Source organism: Geospiza fortis, unplaced genomic scaffold (genome assembly GCF_000277835.1).
Source record: "Geospiza fortis unplaced genomic scaffold, GeoFor_1.0 scaffold398, whole genome shotgun sequence".
Lineage (NCBI taxonomy): Eukaryota > Metazoa > Chordata > Aves > Passeriformes > Thraupidae > Geospiza > Geospiza fortis.
Window position 1 is genome coordinate 19992 of NW_005054517.1, and position 7132 is coordinate 27123.

The following is a 7132-nucleotide window of genomic DNA, read 5'->3' on the forward strand; positions in this document are numbered from 1 at the left end:
CCCCCGCGCCCCTGCAGGGGCGCCGCCGCTGGCACCGGGCACGGCACCGGCAGCGGGCACTGGGAGCGGCAATGGGAACGAGAACAGCACCGGGAGCGGGCACGGCACCGGACACCGGGAGCGGCAATGGGAACGGGAGCAGCACCGCGAGCGGCATCGCGAGTGGCACCGGGAATGACACCGGACCCACGGAGCCCGGTACCCGCGGCCCCCAAACCGCTCCGAGTGCCTCAGGAGAAACCCAACACGTCCCTCCTAGAGAGATGTGCATCCAATATCCAGACATAACCATATAGACTACCATCATCGCCCCACTGAAACTGTTTGGTAAAATAATCCCATGTTATTAAGTGGGCATTCACCTTTCAAGGATCACCTGCTGAGGTTTAGCTTGGTAAAGTATCTGCTACAGCGCCACACAAATTTTCTGGTCTCCTTTATATGCCCCCTTTGTAATTACATCCCCATATTAATTACTTCCAAACTTAACACATATATGCCACAAAACTCACCCGTACCCATTTTTGATTAGCTTGGTAAAATGTCTGCTACGGTGCCACAAAAATTTTCTAGTCTCCCTTATAAGCCCCCTTTGTAATTACATCCCCAAATTAATTACTTCCAAACTTAACACATATATGTTAGAAAATTCACCTCTACCAATTTTTGATACTGTACCAGTATAATCATTACCCTAATTACTGTACCCTATTATCATTACTCCCAACATTAGTTTAAATACAAATACTTGTAACACGTTATTTTCCAATTAACTCAGCTCTCTACTCCTGCAAACAGATGCAGCTATTCCCTGATTAAGTACTCAGAACTTTTGGTTACTTTGTGCTTCCTAAAAATAAATCCAGTCACAGAAGTACAAGCATCAAAGTTATCTTACAGACACTCCGTGCATCCTCAGACACTGAAACAGCAAATTTAAATACCAAAACACCAACCACAGAACAGCATTTTGGGCTATTGACCAGAAGAAGATGTGTCTTGGAGGCTTTAACCAACCAAGTCATTAGAAACTGCAGTGATTTAAGTCCCTCTAGCTCCATGGCAAACCAAAGGCAAAATTTTAATAAGCTGCTCCTGAGTTAACATCTTGTATTTCGAGTATTGCCTGGAGCCAGAGTCCAAGTCTGAATGACAAGTCTGTAGCGATGTGAAGCAGCACAAACTGCAGCAGTGTAAGAGTGGTTTGCAGCAAGGGCATGTGATCCTTCCAAAGTCTTCTAGCAGAGGATTCAAGAAAAAATTAAACTATCTCCAATACCTCAGAATGGTAATTGGCTGTAACAATGAACTTAATGACTAAATTTAGACCCTGAGCACAGCTTTAAGCCCCAGTTATCCATACCAGAGCAGAACAATAGGGAGCAATTTTTATTCCTCCTCTGGGAGAGGAGGAGGAGAACAAACAGCGTGCACAGGCATGGCAGTGACCAGCACTTCTCCTTAGGGCAGATCGTGGTTGGCACCAGGGATGTGAACAGCCAGAACACCTTAAAATGGACATTAGGGAGCCCCAAAGGTACACGGGGGCATGAGATAAGCGAAGGTACAGCCTGACAAAGCAGATCACAGGAACTCTGTGCTCAGTACATCCTGCTCCACACAGATTTAAGGACTGGTAACTATTTAAGCTTCCAGATGTCACAGTGACCATCGGGTCACCTTGGTGTCAGGTCAGCCCCAGCTGGTGCCTGCTGTGCGTGCTCAGAGTGCTCAGCTCTGAGAACAAGCACTCCTGGCAGCCATATGTTTCAGGTCTGCTAGGGAGAAGTCCAGGCTCTGCTGAGCAGATAACAGGAAAATCAATGGCAACCTCTGCTGGCTGGTTCTAGACACAGGTAAAACGTGTCCTCTAAAGAAATTTTAACTGAAGGGACAAAGGGGTTCAAAAGAAGGGAAGTTTGACTTCTTTGGGAATATGAGCAGTCTTCCTTCACTACCAAAAAAACCAGTCATGCTGCAAGCTGCCAGTGGCTTTATCACCTCAGCCACTCACTGTAAACTGCACCACGCTAAAGGCACAAAGTTGTGCTGTTTTATGTATATTTCCAGGCCGGTGAAAATTAATCAGAAATCAGCTAGTCCTGATGAAACTGTGCAGTTACAGAGGGAATTTTACAAAATGCAGCAGTATCAGAATGTTGTATCAGACACAGCATGTTAAAAGCTCTATGAGAAAAGATATTATTTGGAGATTCTATGAGAAAAGATATTACTTGGAGATTAGAGGCACATTTCGGCCTCTGGCAGCGTTTTAAACAAAACCTGCTTCGGGATTTTTTCTAACTTGTGTTTTAAGAAAAGGAAGTGAGGAAGAGAAAAGTTATATTGGAAGAATTGCCTTATTGTCATCAAGGCAGCATCCTGCACATGTTCCCACAGCTGGCAGACCTGAGCACTCTTCAAACCCAACAGAAGGAGCAATTCCTCACCTTCTTTATAAATTACATCAGCTGCAAACACTGCAAATCACCACACAAACCAGAAGGCTCACACCATCTGATCCTGCTGACAACAGAGGGGATGTGGCAGGAGTATGAGCTTTGTATATGCAAAGCAAGGCTGTGAAACCAGCAGTGATGTGTGACCCTGAAAGGAAACCTGATAAAGCTTCTCAGACAGAAAAAGTCCATATGGAAGGAGATTTAGAAGCTCCAAGCAAGAAAACAATCTATTAGTCATTCTGTTTGAAAAGGAATAGCAATATTTGTTTGCTAAATCCTTTGTTGTAAGGAAACAAAACTGATAGAAGCAATCCCTGCAGCGCACAAAGCAGCATCTCAATCACACCACTCATTTCTAGTGTGAAGTCTTCCTTTGTTAAATTATTGGATGGTCAGCTGGATTAAAAGGACAACAATCATTTCTGTAAAACCTTTCTGAAAGGCATTGATGAGAGCAAGGAGGTCCAGCTGAGTGTGGGATGAGGAACACAGTAGTTATTTATTTACATGCAGACCTGAATGACAGTGTTGATATACATACCAGATCATCAACCTCTTTTTTTTCTGCCCAACAGCTTATTGTTTTTTGTTATTTTACAGTATTTTTTCTTTTATATACTTTCTCCTAAGCCTAAAGAATAAAGGTGTATTTTTCAGTTTGCTTTATTTTTAATCTTAACTACCTCTGGCATTTACTTTTACATCTATCTTATGGACACCCTGGTTTTGTTTTTAATACCTCCAGAATAATTCTATTCTATAAAGCTTGCATTTGTAGTGCAGCTTAAAAGTAGCAGAGAACGAAGGAAAATCATTTGTTGCCTTAACAATTGTGTGTGTGTGTGTGTGTGCATGGATACTATTTTCTACATCACATTGGTGTTTGAAGTTGCTCTATGAAGTCATATTAGTGCTGTATTTAAGGCAGAAATGTGTTCTATTTGTTATTTGGAATATAAAGCCTCTTCCCCAGATCCACCCACTCCAGCTGTCTATTTAAAACCTGCCGGAGAGCTCGCGCTCACACAGAACACACGGGGACTGTGACCTCAGCGCAGGCATATGATGAGATATAAGCAGTGTCTAGATATTTATAAATAAACCCATTCTTTTTTTCCCAAAACAAGCTTAGGCTTCTCAAACCCCTCATACCCTGTGGATACCATCTGATGCCACGTCTTGCTCCAAAGCAGGGGGACAAAAGTTCTACAGACAACTTTGTCAGAGCCAACACCAAATTTAAGCCATGTTGTGCTGGGCTCTACGTTCAGCTGAGCTATGAACATGTCCAAGGATGGAGTTTTCACATGGGGCCCCTGTTCCAATGCCTCACTCTCCCTGTGAGTCTCACCATCAGCTCAGAATTTGTCTTGCTGTGGTCTGTCCTCATCCTCCTCAAGACTAAACACACTTGGGCCAGTGGTAAAAACCCACAAGTGTCAGCTCTGAAGGAAACAGTATATTGTAGAATATGTATGAATATATATATTCTACATATGGAATATATATTCTAAAGGAATATATATATTTTATATATATTATATCTATATAGAATATAGATATTCCTTCAGAATATACTGAAGGAAACAGTGTATTGTAGAAAATTTTAAACCATTTCTCCATCTGCTAGACTCATTTTTCAGTTTTGCTATCAGAGACAAGTTCCTTTTCTTCTCCCACCCAACCTATGATCCTAAAGAATGCCATGAATCACTTTACACTGCTATGGCTCATGTAGCTGGTGCTCCAACAAACACCAAGAGACACCAGGTACAGCTGCAGCTCTGAATGCAGGTGGAGCTCTCACCTCTTGGGTACAGGAAAAAAGCCAGCACAGGCCTTTTCTGCAAAACTGGATTTGGTGGCAGCAGCAGCTCAGGCTCTGTAAGGTGGGGCAGAAGGAAGAGCCTGGTAAAATCTGGAGTCAAGGCTGGGGGGGCAGTTCAGGAGACTGCAAGGGGACAGCAGCCTTCTAAAAAGTCACAAGATGTGAAGGGAGCTAAAACACCTTAAAATGGACATTAAAAGGACTTTGCCTTTTACTACTGCTACTCCAGCAGGCTCAGCCTGATCTTCTGCTGCAGTCAGAGCCCAGTCCTTTTCCAGCACTGTTTCTAATGATGCAAATATTAGCCAGCATCACACAAGTGTCAGGTAATTAGGATGCTGTGATGCAGAACAAGAAGAAATGGGCAAATAGGTTTTTTTTGTGGATCAGTAAAGAGAGAGGGCATTCACATTTGCAAGTTTATTGTGCAGTCTTTTCATGCTGTTAATCAACAATTACATCAAATGCTTCTAAAGTTCGAAGCTTTCAAATTACTCCTAATATTATTCATGTATTTAGCAAATATTATGCAAGTATTTGGAGTAAATTCCTACAATCTCCTTTTAAACATTACTGCCTGTGATCTCATGAATTATATTTCATAGCATCACAGAATGGTTTGGGTTGGAAGGAATTTTAAAGATCACTTTGTTCCAACTCTCCCCACCACGGGCAGGGAGGCCATTCAAAGATGCATACAAAGCAAATATTTTTCTGAATTTCTGAATTTTAGCTTCCCTCAAGATGATATTGATGGTCCTACAACAAATTGAATCCACTTTACAAGCTCAATCCAGATGACAAATACCACCAAACTCCTGTGCCCTGAATCGATGGAAATAAAACTCTGTGCAATAAACTATCAATCAAGAAGGGAATTTACTTCAGGGAAATGCTGTGCAGCCAACTGAATGGTGATAATTAACATTTTTCAGGAGCCAAAGAGCATTTGCTTTCAAGATCACATAAGCTACAGAAGGATGCTATTTACGGACTGACCACATATGATAAGAAGCACCAGATAAACTCAGGATGGTACAAAAAGCAAAAATTTAAACATGTGCCCTCTGACAGTTTCATGCATGTGCCACTTACATTAAACCACCTGCTCTTCCACTAGCAGCAGTTTAAAAAAGAAAAAGTATACTGGCAAAACTTACTATCCCCCAATGACCTCCTCTTTCAAGGGACAATTAAAATATTAAATCACAGGACAAAAGCATTTAAGAGAACTGTAAATGAAGAAATGCTGAAATGTAGAGAGCAGTCTGCACAGTGCAGGCAGCATTGCCCTTTCCTGTGGGAATAATTTTTCATATTTCAAAATAATACATATGAGATTTTAGTACTGCATTCATTCAAACCTTTTAGAGAGAGATTTTGACATAGTTGTACTTTTATTAATACTTTTGACTGTGTGAAGCCAGGAATTACATTCCATAGATATTGATATTCTAAAAGCATATTTCAAATGGGCACCAAGAAAGTATATGTTGAAAAGGATTCCAGCTTGCCTGGCAGGAGCATAAGCTCAGTCACTATTAGCAGTAATTCCATTTCAGCAGAGCTAGAATAAGACATTTTAAAGCTATTTTAAAAAAAAGAATCCCAAACATTGTGATCGCCTGCTTCAATTTTTCACACACTGCAAGCCAAACAGTTTTCTTAAACTACAGCATGACCTTTTAAAAGGCAAGCAGTTTTGATTTAATGAGTCCGACTGATGAATAATTTATTGCAGCCTTAATTAGGCAGCCAACTTGTAGGGCCCATGCAAAAGCAACTACTAAGAACACGAGGATTGAACCCACATACACCTGTCCTTCAAAACCAAAAGTCTGGATGTTCCACTTCAGTCTAATTCTCTCGTCTTAGTAGTCTATTTTCTTCTAGCAGTTCTTAGGGAACTGCCAGCTCTTCTGTGACAAACTCACTCAGACAGCAAGGACAGATTCAACCCCCCTCTCCATGGATGTGGCTGGGGTTAAACCATCACAGAACATCCTCCCAGAACATCCAGTCTAACCCAGACAGGATGGCTGGAAACACGAGCCTGCTCACACCAACAGTTTATGCTTTACTTGATTACAGAATTGACACATTCCACCCTAAACTGCTCCTTTAATAGATTTCTTTAAAAATAGTTCTACCTCAAGGACACCAGAGGTGGCTCAGAAAAGCACTGAACAATCAGGATCATTTAGGGGATGAAGGCACAGCTCCAGCTGTTGGGAGGGGCAGAATCAGCTCAGAACTACAGGGCTGCTATTTGTTTTAGTGCAGGGTCTACTGGGGAGCAGGTGGTACCAACCTCAAATCCCACTAAATCCAATTCCACTACTTCTTGAGAACAAAAAAGCTAAAAATAAAGTAAACAGTGGATTTCAAAGACTATTTTAAACTAAGTGTTACTCAGGATTACTATTCTACCACATTGTGAAGAAATAGGAAAGAGGAACATGAGAAGGATATGGCACGATAACTATTTATAACCTGAAGGGTGGCACAATTTCTTTTTATGGATTTTAAGCTCAGCTTCATTTAGACCAAATCTTCCTCCCAGCTGGAAGTGCTGAAGAGGTATCACTTCTGTTCTCCTCCAGCATGGATCTAAACACACTTGCATCAATATCCATATATGAGAAAGGACAAGGAATAGCTTCCTGCTGAGAATGATCTACAGGGAAAATGCTGCCAGTAACAGTGGAAGTACATTCCTGGGTAACTCACAGAAATCTAGAAATGAGAAGTGTTAAGAAAATGCCACTGAAAGCAAGAATTACTGACTTACTGACTTTGCCCCCCACAGCCCTGAGTTAAAAATTAGCTAATTAAAATTTAT